This window comes from Prionailurus bengalensis, chromosome A2, assembly GCF_016509475.1.
Source record: "Prionailurus bengalensis isolate Pbe53 chromosome A2, Fcat_Pben_1.1_paternal_pri, whole genome shotgun sequence".
Taxonomy (NCBI): Eukaryota; Metazoa; Chordata; class Mammalia; order Carnivora; family Felidae; genus Prionailurus; species Prionailurus bengalensis.
The window spans coordinates 158,703,507-158,722,623 of record NC_057348.1 but is presented as its reverse complement, the minus strand read 5'-3'; the positions used below and the strand labels follow the sequence as shown (position 1 = coordinate 158,722,623).

General features: G+C 35.0%; 1 pseudogene; it reads right to left on the bottom strand.

Annotated features, from left to right (window-relative positions):
* Window positions 1-1,681: 1,681 nt before the first annotated feature.
* Window positions 1,682-17,764, bottom strand: LOC122488358 (annotated as a pseudogene).
* Between the last annotated feature and the right edge of the window lie 1,353 nt (window positions 17,765-19,117).

The window sequence follows — 19,117 nt, the reverse complement described above, 5'->3', positions numbered from 1 at the left end:
GTTCTTTAATGATTTCTTTTTGTTGAGAGAACTTTCTTTAGCCAATCTCTATCTCTATCTCTCTCTGTATATCACAAATTCTAGTTTTCCTTCATCTGATTATGTCTTGATTTTCTCTTCATTACTAAAGGATATTTTCACTGAATATAAGGTTCTGAAATTGTAGTTCTTTTGTTCATAATTGGGAAATAGTGTGCCTCTCCTTTCTGTCCTTCACTTATTCTCATAAGAAGTCTATTTTCATTAGAGTTGATTTTCTACTGTAGGTAAGGTGTTGTTTTTTCTCTGGCTGCTTTCAACGTTTGTTTTCTGTCTTTAATTTTTCACAAGTTTAATTACAATGAATCTGCCATGGTTTATCCTTATTGGAGTTTGCTCAGATTCTTAGATCTATAGGTTATGTTTTTTGCCAAATTTAAGTAGTTTAAAAGTTTTTAGCCTCATCTTCTTTTGGGATTTTAGATCTTTTGTTATAGTCCCACATGTCCCTCAGTCTCTGTTTTTTGTTTTTGTTTTAGTGTATTTTCTCTCTGTTGTTTAGGTTCAGGTAATTTCTATTCTGTCTTCCAGTCTAATATTTCTTCTGTCCAGTTCGTTGTGTGAAATACATCCATCGGGTTTTAAAATTTTTGTTACCTTATTTTCTGTCCTTAAGTTTCCATCCGGTTCTTCTTTATAGGTTCTTTTTTTTTTTTTACTAAGGCTTTCTATTTCTTTTATGATACATTCTAATTTTTAAATCACTTCTTTTAAGAAGGAAGAAGATGTCTGTTACTTTCACATGGGAATGGAAGTCCAGATTTCCTATTCAGCTTCCACTGATACCCTGAGGTGGAGGGAAGAGGACTATCATTACTTGTTGACCCAGGAGTAAGAGTTCAGACCCCCTGCTAGGCTTCTCTTCATACCACATCTATGAAGGGAAGAGGTCCTTTGTTACTGTTTTGGGCGCTGCTTCCACTGATGTTGTGTGAATGGGGCTCATTACTCCAGAAATGTGGGGAAAGTCCTGCCTCTTTACTCAGCCTCCTTGATGTTACCCCAGTGGGGGAGAGAAGGGTTACTTTATTACTGTTGCGTGGGGGTAGAATCCAGACTTTCCATACTACTCAAGTAACACCATGAGGAATTGCTTTTATCTATTTTTCCTTGATTTTTCTATGTTGCCAGCTTTCCTAGAAACCAGCCTTGTTTATTTACACATGTTGTAATGAGAGCCCAGTCAAATCATCACATACCATTTCTCAGGGTTCAAGATTCCTAGCCTTTCTGCCTTCTTCTTTCCACCTTTCAAATTCTTCTTGGGTTTCCTTTATATTTAAAGATCTATGTAAACCCAGGGAAATAATATATGTGTCTCCAAGGGCTTTAGTGGTAGTCGTCAGGAGAAATAGAAACGCATCTACTCTAAGAGTCGAAATTCTCATAAAATAGATCTTAACTACCCTTACTGAAGAACCCTCCATGGTGGGGAAGAAAGAAAGAAAACATGTAGTTTTGAACTCTGAATTGTATTTAGGGTAACTTAAAAAAATTGGTGGCCCAACTAATAAAATAAGGATGCATATAAATAAGTGTTTGCATTTAATTTTATATGTTATATGTATTTTGCAAAAACACTTCATTCCACTGACTATTCAGAAAAAAAAAAAATAGGAGAAGTCAGAGACACAAATTCTGGTCATTTGCTATATCTATCAGCTTTCAATTTTGCTCTCCTGTCCAGAAGTGTTTGATGCAAAAACCCATCTCTCCAGGCCTTTTTGAGAATGTCACTGTCGTCTTAAGTTTGTGGGCTTGGAAGCTCCAAAATTTCTTTACATAATTGATTTCACACTGCTTAACATTTCTTTTGTCTGTTTCTGGAATATCATCCTTTTTCTTAATTTCTCTTTCAGCCCAGGATCTAATCTTCATCATTTCTTTTTCTCCTGCTGTTTTACTTTTTTTTTTCTATATTGCCTGCTTCATGGCATCTGAGCAGCTATTTGGGGCCAATAAAGCCATTTTCTCCTCTTGAAAGACTAGTTCCCCTTGTTCTCTTGGTCTAGTTGCTCCAAACACCCCACAACAAGTCCATCTGCTTTGATACCAAGGTATTTTCCATAGCCAGATTTCAGCACAATTCTGGAATCAGGCAATTAACCGGGTGTTAAGTGCTCTGGGGTACTAGGGCTCTTCTCATCTTCTTTATGTGGAGCTCCCAGTGTAAGAAGTCCATTGTCAAGTGCATGTATGTAGGTTCCTTTATCCATTTCAATTGCTATGGTTCCTGGTATTTCACCAAAGGTTGTTACTGTCCACCAGATTATAAGATGAAGTTGTTTCTTCATCCTCTCTCTTTTCTTCTTCTGTTTACTCTTTTTCTTCTTACTCTTAGCCTCGGTCCTTGAACATGAGTCTGGCGGACTTCACATAGGGGTATTCAGCCTTGGTTCTAGTGATACTCTATGAAAAGGTGGGGGATGACTAAGGGCAAAATACCTCCCCTGGAGTAGAAACTGATGAAGGAGGTCCCAAAATGAAGAAAGAGCACAGACTCCCTGAAAGTGCATGCAACAGCAGGAATGGCGTGTCCCTCCTGGGTCCCTGGTGTTTTTCGCCCTGCATTTAATTATATTTTTAAATTCTCTTTAATTTTCAAACTCTCTTTCCAAATTTACTTTTCTTTAATAAGACCCTGTCTCAAAGACAAGATTTTGTTAGTAATATTTAAGTTATTAAAGATTGGGGCCTGTTTCCGATTCTGTGTCTCCCTCTCTCTCTGCCCGTCCCCCGTTCATGCTCTGTCTCTCTCTGTCCCAAAAATAAATAAATGTTGAAAAAAAAAATTAAAAAAAAAAGATTGGAGGTTGCTAAACCAGAATTGCCATTACTGTCATGGACCATGTGTATAATATTTCTAACTTAGATAACCCAAATAAAGACCAATATAACCCATATCCAGTGTCATCCTTTATCTGTTAGGAATAACCAAGGAAAGAAGGAAGCCCTGATAAATCATGACATGACTCATGATTAGAGGAGACCCCTCCCAGAACTTACCCTAAAATTTATTTAGTGTGGTGGACGTATTTTTATTTGCCAGACAAATGAGAAATTGACAGTTGGTGAAGTGTGTGTGTGTGTATATGTGTGTGGTTTAGTGTTATAAAAGTTGTACTTAGAAATGGGAAACTCCCATGTAATGCTAGAAAATAATGTATTTAGAAATTTAGGATCTTGGGATTTATTTAACTTAAGATGAATAGTATCTAGTGCCTGTAACTTAACATCATTTCTATTTTACACATTCTGCTGGAAGACCACAATTTAAGTAGCCTACAGTTTTTCACTAGAAGCAAGTTGTAATTCTCCACCTGAACATATGTGCAAGTTTCTCTTAGGAGTAACGTAGAAATAAGATAGTTGACTAATGGAAATTGGAGCCTTCAACATTATTAGGTAATCCCAAATTAGATTCCAAAGTACAGCAATTTAGTGTCCAAAGCCTCATACAAATTTCCCTTTTATTGCTATACAGACTGTTTTACATTGGTCAATATGATAGGCATGAAATAGTATATGGCTTTCTAGGAAAATTGCAATTCTCTACTTACTGCTGAGATTGAGTATTTTTCATATATGTATAAACCATTTCAGTTTTTATATAATTTCTCTTTTTACATGATTTTCTAATTTTTTCTGTTGGATTGACTTCTAATGAGTTGTCATTTTTAAAATTTATTGTATTATAATTAAGTGATCATTTTAAGTAATATATGTTAAAAATTATCTTCTTGTAGTGTATAATTTGTCCTTCTACTTTGAATCTGCAAGTTTTTTTTTAATTTTTTTTTTCAAAGTTTATTTTTTTGGGACAGAGAGAGACAGAGCATGAACGGGGGAGGGGCAGAGAGAGAGGGAGACACAGAATCGGAAACAGGCTCCATGCTCTGAGCCATCAGCCCAGAGCCCGACGTGGGGCCCGAACTCACGGACCGGACCGCGAGATTGTGACCTGGCTGAAGTCGGACGCTTAACCGACTGCGCCACCCAGGCGCCCCTGAATCTGCAAGTTTTTTTCTGAGATTTTCAGTGGATCCAAATTTAATGTTTTTATTACTTTTTGTGTTTCCTATTTTTTCTTTTTAAAATGTCCTTTTTTTGATCTCAGGTCAGAAGACATTTTCCTATATTTAAAAAAAATTGGAGCTTTGTTTTTCCCTTAGGTTTCAAATTCATTTACAGTTTATTTTGATACGTGAGATGAATCTGAGGCCTTAGAAGTGCTAGTAGTTCTCCATTTTTTGCAGGACAAGTTACCACAAATGTAGCAGCTTAAGGCAACCACTTATTGCACACTTCTGTAGGTGAGAGATGGGCGTTACTGGGGGTTCTACCTAGTGTCTCACAAGTTTGAGATCCAAGTGTCACTGGAATAGCCTTTTATTGGAGTCTTTGGGAAAGAATCTGCCTTCAGGCTCCTTCACCTTATTTGGCAGAATTCAGTTCAGGCTGTTGTAGGACTAGGTTTTGATTTTCTTGTTGGATGTCAACTGGGATCATTCTTAGCTTCTAGAATCCTCTCATGTCCTTTCTAAAAACCTTCTCCATCTTTGAACCAGCAATGAAATCTCTCTCCCTCCCTCTCTGCCTCTCTCTCTCTCTTTCTCATAATATCCGTTTTGCATTTGGATCTCTCTGATTTCCTCTTTTATTATCATCCTGAGAAAACACTGATTTATTTATTTTTTTAATTTACTTTTTAAAATTTACATCCAAGTTACTTAGCATATAGTGCAACAAAACACTGTTTTTATTTTTATTTTTTTAAATCTTTATTTATTTTTGTTTTGGAGAGGGGGTGGGGTAGAGACAGAATCTGAAGCAGGCTCCAGGCTCTGAACTGTCAGCACAGAGCCCGATGCAGGGCTCAAGCCCACAAACTGTGAGATCATGACCTGAGCTGAAGTCAGATACTCAGTCGACTGAACCACTCAGGCACCCTGGAAACACTGTTTTTAAAGGACTCACCTCATTAGGCTTGGTTCACCTGGATAATCTACTGATAATATGGTCAATTGATTAGTAACTGTAATTACATCTGCAAAATATCTTTTATCATGTAGTGTATCCTAGTTATGGATGTAATAACAGAGGGTGGGGATCATTGGGTCATCTTAGAATTCTGCTTGCCACAGAAGTGTACTGTGGGATGTGTTTGCTACGCAACTATTTTATATTTTCTTCATGGCTTTGTTTGAATCTTCCCCTTAAAGAGCTGAGAGAGAGAAAGAGGCTCTGACCGAGTGCTTCCGAAAATCATTTAATATATATTAAAATAATCACTATAAAGTCTATATTGTAACTTTATAATACAGTCAGGGATACAATGCAATATTTGTGTTTACACAGTTTTTACCCCCGTTAAGAAAATGTCCTATCTATACATGTCTATTTTTAATGTATTTAACTTAATAATTGACAAAGAATTATAAGATGTATATTCTATCCTTCTGTTGAAGGCACTTAGATCACTTTTCATGTATATACATGCCATATTGAATTTGAGGCAGTAACTCAATTATGACCATGTTGATAGGATGGGAAAAGGAACAGATGTATGTGTGCATTTGGCATTTTCAGAAATTAAAGTTCTGCGGGAAGCATTAACTTTTACTCATTTTTAATTTTAAGGGATGCAGCCAAGTGGAGTTTTGTAATGGACTCACGTACCTTCTGGAGCTCCTTAAATTATTGTTTTGGTTTCACATAAAGTGAACATTGTGTGCAAGAGTGCCCTTGGGAGAATCGCCCTGACCACATAGCCATGATTTAATAGAAATAATGGAAATCCATGATTTAATAGAAATAATGGAAATAAGTGAGCTGCATTTTACTTTCCAATTGAATTATGTGGCTTTTCAATTGAGAGATGGGGATGGATACAGATAAAGGTAGATACAGATATAGATCTTCTTTCTTTGTTCTCAAGGCCATTCTTTCTACTGAGCTGGGTCCTAGAGGTCAACAAGTCAACATCATCGTCTCAGTTGTAAAATCCGTGAAACCTATGAAGATAAAATAACTTACTTGCCTAAAATTGCATTGACCTGAGTCTCAAATCTAGGCTGTGTGTCTCCGTTCATCCAGTCATCCAATTTTGTAACTATAGCTATATAGCACAGATTATTTGAGGGTTATAAATCATGTGCTAAGTTCTAGGACACTGAATGGGTGAATATTTGGGGCCAAAAGATGTCACGTTAAGAAAAATCATCCACTTGTTGAAACCTGATTTTTTTTTATATAAATAGAAAGTCTGTCTGTGTCTAAGTTGCATTTCTTACTTCATTTTAGGTTTTCTTTAGACATTGAATCCAAGTTCAGTGAAATTTCAGTGGAATATGACAATGACACAACTATACCTTTTGCATTTTAGACTATTCATAAATTTGATATTTTTATATCTCTGACATTTCAAGCTATGGGATGATATATATATATAATGTATAATATATAATGTGTAATATATAAATTATACACTATTATTTATGTATATATGTATATATAATGTATATGTATATATATAATGTATAATATATAAATTCATAAAATCACTGCAAACAAATATAATCCAATCTTTGTTGGAAAAAGAATTTGTCTTTTATTCTGAAGCACCTGGGTGGCTTGCTTTCTTCGGTTTCCCTGGAAGACGATGTTGTCGCCTTTTGGGGGTATTGCAGCAACCTTTACTCCCTAACTTCATCTATCATGCGAATTCCCCACCCTAAGAGTACCCTTATCTTTACAAACTTGTCTTTTAAATAAGGTCATAAATCAGGTTTCTCATTACTTTTTCTGCTGCTTCAGTCAGCACTAGAAGGAGCATTTTGGCTTAACGGTATTGGAAAGCCACTAAAAATACCACGCTGGTGCCTGTTAACATATACTTAGTCCCACTTGGAGCCAGGGCTAAATTACTACCCAATTAATATGGGACAGACAAGGAGGGACCGAGGGATGGAGAGATTCAAGAGCTGCTGTAACCCCATCCACCAGTTATCGATTTGTCCTGCTAGAACAGTTTAATGGAGAATTGCACACTCACCACACTTAATTTGACAGTGGTATAAAAAGTAGGTTAGAAGCCTTCCCATCGCCTCCGAGCTGAAGAAGTAGAACTGAGAATGGAAAGACTGTTGAAAGGAAAAGATGAGCAAGTCTTGATGATTCAATACATAAGAGGAATCAGGGAGTCAGAAAAGCAAAGGACAACTATGCTGTTCGATTCTTACGTGACCATCACCAAATAAGAAATGCTGAAACAAAATAGGTTTGGGAGAGAAGAATGTAAGTTTGATTGAAGATAGTACCAGTTAAGAGACCTGATGATGTGAAAGAAAATTATATCAACCCCTGGTCACTTATGGAAAAAATATCAGACACAGGTTCTTGTAAGATGTTGGTGTTTTATAAGCTCTATGAGACAAACAAAATTAACTATTAAATAATAATTTTAAAAATATATAACTGATTAATTTACACTAAAATATATTTCATTCAACATCTTAGCAACTAAGGGAAAGATATCAGAAGATTAAGAAAAATAGAGAAGTTCCTATATGATTGCCCCCACTCACCCAACTCCAGCCACATAGGCTTCCTTGATGTTCCCTGATTACGTCATGGTTACTCTTGTCACAGGGCCTTTGCACTGGCTTTTCCCTGTACTTGGCATATTCTCCACATGCCTAACACATTCACTACCTTTGAGTCTGTGCCAATGAACCTTGAAGATGTATTCACTATCTTTTTTTAAATTGTAGCCTAACCTCCGCCAATATTGAACCCTCAGTCCTACTCCATTTTAATGTCTTTTGTTTTTTATATAGTACTTGACATCCCCTAACATACTATGTAACTATTATGTTTATTGGTCACTGTCTGCCTCATCTACTAGAAGTCAAACTTTATTCTTAGAAGATTTTTGTGTTTTGGTCACTGAATATTATATATTATATTATATTATATTATATTAATATGTATGTATTATTTATATTATATTATATATTACTTATATTATATATTATATATTATTTATATATTATTTATATTATATATATAATATATATATTTGTGTTTTGGTCACTGAATTATACATAGATAATTAAATTATATAATATATATAATTATATATTATATAATTATAATTATACTATACTATATTATATAGTATACCATATATAATATATATTTTAATGTATATCCTATATTGTGTATAAATATGATTGAATTATTGACAAATATTATTTTTACATATTATATATATTTAGTGACCAAAACACAAATATATATATTTTATATATAAATATATATTATATATTTATATATAAATATATTTATATATTTATATATATTTATATATTATATATTTATATATAAATATATTTATATATTTATATATATTTATATATAATATATTATATATATTTATATATATTTATATATAATATATTATAAATATATATTTATATATTTGTGTTTTGGTCACTGAATAATATTATATATATATTACAATATATATTGTAATATATAATATATATATTACAATATATATTGTAATATATAATATATATATTGTGTGTATATATATGATATATATATATCATATATACGATATATATATATCATATATATATATGATTGAATTATTGAGCTGTTGGTTAACTTGACTATCTTCTAGTCCTTTCTTATCAAAAGAAAATTTGCCTCCTGAAGCACCGTTCATATACAAATGCAAGGCATAAAACGTAACTTTAAATTGTCGTCAAAATTATTAAAACTAACCTATACCAAAACTTCTGATATGTGCCAGGCATTCAGTTAAGAGGTTTACAAGTAATACTTATTCCTCAGATATGTTAGGTCACTCACTTTTCATTGAGGTACTTGAGGCAGTGAGGGCTTCCACAGCTTCCCTGGGGACATTGGGCAGGACCAGACTTCAAAGCCTGCTTCTAGTCCATGGTGACTGTCCTAAGATTTCCTTAAAGGAGTATGACACCCATTACCTACAAAGACTCATTTTGGTTTGGTAGCAACATTTGGTCTTACACCGTACCGTGTAAGTCGAACGGTAACTTAATTTTTCTTGAGACATAGACCTAGTCCAAAGGCTCTATTCACTTCATTGCTTTGAGTTGTGAGGTATTCTGAGAGCAGTAACATCTCGAATTTTCACCTAGAGCTCAGTACTGATCTTATACCAAGGGAAAATTATTTCTATCACTGTTTGGAAAACTGTGATGTTTTCAAGAACGCATCCTTTCATTGCTTTAAACACTCACATTTGTTCAACAGATACAGGTATTAAGTGTCTGTCACGTTGTAGGCACTGTGTCACGCACTGAGTTTATGATGGACAAACATGACTATGATCCATATCATCAATGATTGTATGGAGAAAGAGATGTTAGGCAAATAGGCACAAAAAACTAACTTAAAACTATAGGTGTGACAAGTGCTATGAAGAGACACATACCTGTTACTAGGTGAAAAATATTAAAGAGAGCTAATTTTTAATGCATAACTTTAAAGAACATCTTTTAGGTATTATGACATAGATGATCTTTACGTAGTTAGCAAACCGGTTTAATACCTAAATCCCAAGACAGTATTTCATGTGTGGGTCTCTGGTGTGTGTGTGTGTGTGTGTGTGTGTGTGTGTGTGTGTGTGTGTTCATGTATTTATGTGTGCAAAACTTTTCAGTGCTAGGCTCTTGGGCTCAGCCAGTCTTCTCTTTCCTATTAATCATCCCTTTGCTGTGAAACACAAATGTGATAAAGAAACTTCTCTTTCCATATTGACAGAAGTTACAAAATTGGATATAGCATTTTTTATTTTTAGCTAATTATAAATCAATCCCTTTTTATGTAATACTCAAGGTGGTTTTTTGTTTTGTTTTATATTGCTTATCCTACTTCATAAGGATTCTATGGGAACGTGTACTAGCTTATTTGTAGAACATGATTTTCAGAATGTAATGCAGAGAGATTTTGTGAGATGAAGGTCAACTATTTTTGAGTAATCCACTTTTTAATGTATGTGGGTAAGCAACATAGTAATTTTCATAGCCATTTAAATTTGTTTCTCTGCTTCCCTCTACCTCTTTATGCACTACTATCACCATTATTAGTGTTATCCTTTTTTGTCTTCTTTGAAAAATTCATTATTAGACTAGTTAAAATTAGTATAATAATGCAAGGGCAAAAATTAAATCTCCACTGGTCTAAGATTAGAAACTAATATTCATAATATTAAACAAATTTTACATTCTATTTTGATGAGACAAGAAATCACATTACAAAATCTGTCTTCAGGTGAGGAATAGCTTGACATAGAGGGCGAAAAACATCCACGTTTTTGCCATGTATTTTTGCTCTTCTATTGTGATATTAACTTTCATTTCTTGGTAGCAGAATGCTCAGTGTCTATTTAGATTTCATCATTAGTTTCAAGGGAAAGATTAACATATGGTTGGATCATATATTTAACTCATGTGAAATACGATGCACACTGGGAGGGAAATTAATAATAAAGCCATATTCTAAAAATATAAAATATATTCATTAATTATCTTCTAGTTCCTTGAAAACATTAAAAAATTTTCCAACTTTTTAAAAGCTTTTTCTTTGGAGCTTTTTAAAAGAGCTCTAACGTATAACTTATTCACATGACAAAGAAACATTTTTATTTCTGAAAAATTGATGCAAATAATGTTTGTGGTGCCAAAAAAGTTAATTTTCTCTAAAAATCAGGAAATTTATTTGTTTTTAAATCACAGAAAGTTGAATGATAAAGGAAGAGAGATCTATCCCTTCCTCCCTGAATGATCAACTGCCAATTTCCCCTGTGACTTTAAACATACTTCATTATCATGGAAATGCTCGATTATGTGAGCAATAAAATAATCTTCTCTTAAAAGTTGTTGATTTACTTTGTAAACTAAACCAAGCAAAATAAAATCCGTACTGTTCTTAATCATCTTATAAATGAGTACATTACAATCATATCATGATTTTAGGCAGAATGTAGATGAAAGGTATAGCCATAATTTGGTCATATTTTAATGAATTATTGTAGTCATACACTATTTTAAATTAGAAATAAGTGGGATATTTTCTGAATCTTAAAACATTCATTTTAAATGAATCTTAGTTTTAAATAAAAGTTCTACATTAACTTTTAAAATACTACTTTACCCAAATAAATTTTTTTTAACTCTAAAAAGTTATTTTTGTTTCCCATTCTTTATTTTACCTAACTTCAAGAATAGAATTATAAAGCTCAGACAATCCATTCCTGGACCTTTCCAGATCTGCCTCAAGCCAAAATGCATTTACAGCATTTTGAGAAGTTATTTTCTCAGAAAACAATAGGACTATATTTTTAAGGCCAGAGAACTTCAGATAAAGAGTTGAGCTCTGAGCCTCTTGTCTAAAAATGCAACACCAGAACTCATATTTATGCAGTTAATCTCATAATCCAAGAAATTCATAGAAAATATGGTATTTTCCACGTGCATAACCTTTTTCTGATCTAGCTATTTATAAGTGAATTTTTTGGAATGAGATTAAAAAAATTTTTTTTAACATTTATTCATTTTTGAGAGTGAGAAAGACAGAAAATGAACGGTGGGGGTGGGGGGGGGCGGCAGAGAGAGGGAGACACAGAATCCGAAGCAGGCTCCATGCTCTGAGCTGTCAGCACAGAGCCTGACGCACGGCTCGAACTCGTAGACCCCGAAATCATGACCTGAGCCGAAGTCCAACGCTCAACCGGCTGAGCCACCCAGGCACCCCTGGAATGAGATGTTTTTAAGGTTTGTGCAGTATAGTTAAATGAAATTCTTGTTTAACTTAGAAACATCTTTTCTAAATGTCTTTGTACATGGATAATTTTAAACAAAAACATATAATTCATGACAGAATTTATAAGAAATAGTACACAGTTTCAGAAATATAGAGGGCAGGGCAATATATGCAACAAGTGATTTTATATTTATTTTTTTAAGTTATTTTGAGAGAGAGAGAGAGAGAGAGAGGGAAAGTGTGTGTGGGTGGGGGGCAGAGGGAGGGAGGGAGGGAGGGAGGGAGAGAGAGAGAGAGAGAGAGAGAGAGAAAGAAAGAAAGAAAGAAAGAAAGAAAGAAAGAAAGAATGAATGAATCACAAGAAGGTTCCATGCTGTCTGCACAGAGCCTGATGTGGGGCTCAGTCCTGGCAAACTGTGATATAGTAAATTGAGTCAAAATCAAAAGTGAGACACAATGGAGCCACCAGGTGCCCCCAAAACAAATGATTTTAGAACAATGTTAGATAGCTTACTACCTTACTGCTGATACTAAGTGAAGTCCTTTCCACCAACCTTGTTTTAAAAAATGTATTAGAATTATCCAGAATATGGCAAGTTGTTGCATGGAAGAAAGGGTAGGTTTCTTAAGCAGTAGAAATTATACACAGAGGTTATACATTATGCCTCATAAAAATGATGATTTTCCTTCCTTTAGAGAGGGAGAGAGAAATAGAAAAATTAAATGCAAAAAAACAAACAAACATACATTAGATCTATGAGTACATTTATTTTCCAGTTCTAGGCATGACTTCAGCTCCATGAGGACAACTAAGTTTTGACATAAGGTGAAACAGATGTGTCTTATTTTGAGTCTCTCTGGAATATAGTATTAAAAAGACTTTAGTGATGGTGGTTTTATTTAGGAGTAAATCCCAGACAGATGTGCAGAGTAGAGAAAGCAGGAGAAGGTGACAGGAAAGTATGAAAAATCAATAAAGGGTCATTGAGGAGTGGGTATAATGCTGTGGGCAGTAGGGGCTTAACGTTACTGGAGTCCTCTAAGAAACCATGTGGAATAAGTTTCAAAATCGTCTTTCTGGGTACCCCTCCCATGAACGGGGTGGAAAGCTGATAACACTGGTCGCTGCTGTCCTCACAAGAAGGAAAAGCTGGATAAACTACAAGAGCATACATTTTCATAAATTTTCTTCAGGTTATTGAAAAGAAGAGTTTGCAGGGCAAGCAAGTAGCCTGAACTCTTTGGAAATCCAACTCCTCCAAAGAGAAATGGAATACAAACCCTGGATCACCTTGGCATAACATGAGCAAAACGGACACCAAGCACCACATGAGTGGATAAAAATAATTGAGCTACAATACTTAAAAATGTGCTAAACATTGAGCGTGCGCTAGGGGGAGTGTATATGGCCCCTCTGAGCTTCAGACACAAAGAGAGTTAAGATGCATTTACAGGCTTTCTTCAGAGACCTCTACCAGCTACGAAGATGATTAGGGGTGAGGCACTTACTGAATAAAGCCTCCATGAGTGGTACAGAACTGAAGGATAAAAGTTGCTGCCATTGAAGGAAGAAAAAGTGGTCCACAGGGACAATTTTTTTGTTCTGCAGAACAAGCATCTTAAGCTACTGGAGATGGGCGGCAATCTTTGTGAGCACCTGTGAGGATCCTGTGTGGCTAGTGGAGAGGAACTAAAGACAAAACAAAAAGGAAAAAAATCTTTACAACAGGCCAATGGTGGGAAAATTTAGAGATTCCCTACTTCCGAAGAAAAGACAAGAAATCCTCTTCCACAAAATAGTTGCCAAAAAAGGTGGAGTTTGGCCTCCATAGGAGTAAAAGTAGTATCACCACGAAAGACACATCTCTGAGACCCCAACCTAGACTCCCCTGGCACCTGACTCCACTGGCATGGCAGCAAACACTGAGTCAAAAGCAGCCACAGACTGCCATTGGGAGAGGGACACATACTTAGAGCTTCCCTCTTAGGCACCAGTCACCAGGAAGTTTGAAACTTAAACATGGAACAGCAGCATTGAAGAAAACCTCTACAGCAACCAAGCCAACACCCTAACCCCAGGTAATGCAAGAAACAAATGGAAGTGGATGCGTAGAAGTTACCCAGATTAACAACACATATCAAAACCAGCCCAACTCTGGAAGAGGTTGATTCAACTAACTCCAGCTAAAACTAAAAATCGAGCACAGGAACAGGTATGTCCATTTTCAGAGGTAAATGCTATATAACTCAGTGTTCCTGTGTTTGCATGATGACCGTGATTTGATAAAAAAAATTTGAGGCAAACACAAAATCACAATGTCAAGAGACAGAACAATAAACATATACTCAACCGAAGAACCAGATGTTGACAATATCAGATAAGGGTGTTAAAATAACAATGCTTACCATGTAAAGGCATCAAGTGCACAGGATGGACATCCTTTACCAATAACAGGAGCAAGATGGAAAGCAGAGGAAAGAGTCAATGGAAACACTAACAACAATAACAGGTAGAAAGACAAAAAAGGTTTTGGCAGGCTTGTCAGTAGATATAAGACATCCTAGGAAAGGACACAAAATGAGAAAAGAACTAACAGTAGCAACAGTCAACCCCAGAACATCCAAAAGCTGTTGGACAATATCAAATGTCCTTACCTGTCTGCGATTGGACTCCTACTTGAACTTGGAGGGTATTACACTAAGTGAAATAAGCCAGACAAATATGTGGAACTTAAAATCGTTGAACTTCTGGAAGCACCAAGAGGAATGGGGCTGGCAGGACTCTGGGTGATGAAGAAAATGGGGAGATGTTTATTTGATGGGAGAAAGTTTCAGTTATGAAAGATGAATAGGTTTGGAAATCTGACATACAGCATGCTGACTCCAGTTAACAATACTGTATTGTATACTTGAAATTTGCTAAAAGGGTAGATCTGAAGTGCTCTCACCATAAAAAAAAGTTATGTGAGGTGATAAAAATACTAGGTAGCTTTATTGGGGGGATCATTTTATAGTGTCTACATATACTCAAACATCAAGTGTACATATTAAGTATATACAATTTCTATTTGTCATTTATACCTCAATAAAGCTGAAAACATTTTGAAGTTAGAAGAAAAAAAATTATATAGAGAAGAATAGGGATTAGAATTACAATAGTTTTTTCTTTTCAGAAGCCATGGAAGCCAAAAGACAATGAAATTGCATCTTAAAATTCCTGGGGAAAAAAAATAGTTCAACCCAGAATTCCATACCCCAAAAAATAGCAACTCTCAGGAATGAAGGCAAAATGAAGTCCTTGTTGAAGAATTCTTGTGGAGATGTGTCTGAGAACATCCCAAAAAATCGCAGATGCATTTGTCTTTTGATAGTCTAAGACTGAAAAGATCAAGCAAATTTATTTTATTCTGAATACTGGGTACCACAATGAGAGAGAAGCACAACAAATAAAGCAAGGGGGGGAAATTAAATGAAGCTTTTAAATTTGAACTGAAATTGGAGTTATTGGTATGAACTCGCAGTGTTGGGTATTGATAAAGAGATAGATAAGTATAGATGTCTTGTATGTACAAATGTATATTTCCTAGCTCTGTTTGCTGAGAAGGTTAGAAGCAGTTGTATTCAACAACATTGAGCACATCCAGTCACCAAATACTTGTTTCTAAACACTATTGTTTTAGATAAAATTCACCAGGGCTCTTCAATGAAATACCTTTCATTAGAAATGCCACTGGTTTTAAAAAGTGCATTTGTTTTTTGTCCACAGTTGCTTGAAGGATATATGTTTTGATAATTCAATTATTTCTTTATAAATGGACAGATAACAGACATAAACAGAAAGCATTTACAATGAAGAAAGCAATATTAAGTAATAGGTGTCCAATAATTCATTTTGTAAATATATATATGATTAAGCTAGATGTAGCATTTTACAATGTATATGATACATTATATTTTTGTCACAAAATTCTCAGCATATTTTCTTCAAGCAATTTTAAATTACCATACATTATAAAACTCATCTTGTAAAAACAATGACATTAGATGAAATGGATCATTTGAAAATAACATGATATGAACCCTCCAGAGTGTGTGTGTGTGTGTGTGTATACAATATATATCATATATATGGTTACAAAATTGTGTAGACTGTTCAATTCCAAAATGAAACGCAAAACGCACACAACATGCATCTCTTCAGAGCCACCAAATCTAGTAAAACCTTATTCTTTTGAAAATTGATTACCATCTTCCATTTGCACAAGATTATATTGACATGACTGACTACCATTGATTATCATTGATGGAGCCACCAAAATGCTACCCTTTCAAAAACTGAATAGATTCAAAGGTTTGATTTTAAGTTTAGACCTACGTCTAACAATAATTTTTAGTCTAAAAATTTTCAAACCTAACATTCATGAATAATGAGAATTTAAAAAATATCTTTCTATTCTCACTTGGTTTTGCATAACAAATATATTTTCTAGTAAAACATTTTAACATACTTTTTAGGTCATATCACTTTGAGCAAGATCACTCACTTATTTCCAACAAAAATGTAGTCAGTGATTCAGGTCTCAGACTTTAAAACAAAAAGTCTTTATTTTACCTGAATTTACATGAATTTCATGAACACATGCTTAGTAAAAATCAGTCATAATGTGATTGTGCCAGAACATGAATTGACCTGACATTCAAAGAATGTATATTCCTGCTTACACTACCTTGCACTTAGTGGGTTCCTTGAGTTGCATGGATTCTCAGACTCTTGAATATTAAAAAGGGATTCTTCTACTTTCTAGATATTGTTACTGTGAAAGAATATTACATGATTTTGCCAAAATCAGCTGGGAGTTAGGGTACTAAAGTATAAAACAGGATGAAAGAGGAAATTTGGATACACAGACAGGTTCACATCAGTGGATGGGGTTTCAGAATATACATTAGGAGTCATGAAGTGGTCTTCGTAGTAGGAGGGATGGGTATTAATGGATAATGTACTATCTATGACTAAAACCACAGATCTTCTCACAACTGAACAAGAGTTTGCGATGGATATCTTTCCTAAACCTCTTTTTCTGACAGTGTTCTCAGTAGTGTTGCTAAAGAGCTGTCCTTTTGTGCAATGTAACCCTAGCCTTAGTTGAGTGATATATAGAAGAAGAAGCATAAGATTGACCCCTGGGTTCTAGTAGTTCCTAAGGGGCTTTCATCATTGACTTTCCTGTAGCTGTCCTGATGTATTTCACTAAGATTACAATAATTTCTCCCTTTTTCTTGGGTTTCTTTATACCTGGGTCAGTTAGCTTTTGCTGCTTACCAAAGCACCACAAAACTTAATTGTCTTAAAACATTTTATTATTGCTTAAGAGTCTATGAGTCAACTAGGCAAGTCTGCTGATGTAACGTTAGGTAGGTGCATGATGTTGGCTGTACTGCCTTGCACATCTTTGTAGTCAGGTACCATACCAGCTAATGCTCAGTTAGACTAGGAAAACTTCAGGTGGGTGCCTTTTCTGTGCACCATATGGTTTATCTACCTTCAGAAAGCTAGTCCAGTCTTGTTCAAATGGCAGCCAGGTAGGTCTCCAGGAGAAGGAAAGGAAGAGAGTAGGACCTTCTGCAGTCTAGGCTTGGAACTTCTACACTATGCCATCTGCCACCATTCTCTTGGCAAAGGAAGTCACAGAGCCAACCCAAATTCAAGGGGTGGAGAAATAAATTCCGTTTCTTGATGCAAAGAACTGCTAAGTCATACTGTAAAGGAGAAGACTGGTGGCGAGCTATGGTCATTTTTGCAATTTGCCACACTGTCAACTGCAATCTGACTAGTCTGAACTGATAGAAAGTCCACATTTTCTGGAGAATTTTGTCTTACAGCAGAAGAATGTTGAGACTCCTGCATGCCTGAGTAGGTGGAGCATCCAAATCTTGATTTTGGCTGAGGTCATGATCCTCATGGTCATGGGATCAACCCCCCCTGTCAGGCTCTGTATTTGAGTGTCAAGCCTGCTTGGGATCCTCCCTCCCTCCTTCCCCTCCTCCCCCCATCTTCCCCTCTCTCCCTTTGCCCATCTGCCCCACTCATGCTGTTTCCAAAACTAAAACAAAAACAGAAGAGTCTTTCATTAGGGGTCAGGCTTACTTAAGAATACTTTTTATACAACAGTGACAATTTACTAATCCCCTGCTTAATTAAATTATTAAATGTTGATATACACCTTTGTAGAACTGTTATATCTAGTAGTAACTACAGGAGACTTTTGGCTAAGATCATTTAATTAAAGTAATATAACTCTTAAATTTGAAATGATGGTATTGCTGGTTAATTGAAGTTTACCAAATTGTTCTGGACTGTGAGAAAGACAATTTTTGTCCCTCTGTTGTTATCGATATTGAGAGAGCAATATTAAACTTTTGTTTAACAGGTTGTTTAAACCATAATATGTGAGGAAAGCAAGAACATTTAAACTTGAGGGTATTAAATCCAGGAAGCACAGATGGACCGAGTAGGTGAGGGAATTAAAGAATTATTACATGATTAGTCAACTGGGGAAGATAACAATGAAGATATCTTCTCCATTATAATGCTTTATCATCATAAAGAGAAGATAAAACCCCAAATGTAATAGATTTGAATCCTGTTTTGATCCATTGAAGTACTGATTCCCATTTTGATGATGGTGATGTAGGTAAGAGTTCAAAGGAAGGTTGAATTTTTTTTAATCCTAAATGATCTTCTATAGTCTTTATTTGTAACAATGTTAAAATATTACTCTTTGCTATAAAGGATGACTGCAAAATCATACCGATCATCAACAAGAAACACTAATAACTCCTTACAGGGGACACTTCTTCTTGATGGTTGGGCCAATCTAGAGTCTTTCTGAAATGCATTGTAATCCAGACCTAAGTATTTCTGGGACTTAGACTGTCTCCCTCCTCACTGTCAACATTTCTGAAGGTTAATGTATCTCCTGCCTTTTTTTCATATTCTCCTGAGACTCCACGTAAGTTTTAATTGATTGGTAGATGCACACTAAATTTTTCCTCTTAGCTTCTGGCTGTTGATTTTCAGGATAAGTCGTAAATATTAGCAGCACATCTATGTAATGGAATCTATTTAGCAACATCTCTTCCCAGTGAGTATAAAATATAATTTTAAGCAGGTCTTCATGAAAAATGTTACAGATCAGAAAGAAATTGAATAGCTTGGACACATGGCTGTGACCACATATGAGTTTTTTTAATTTTTTTT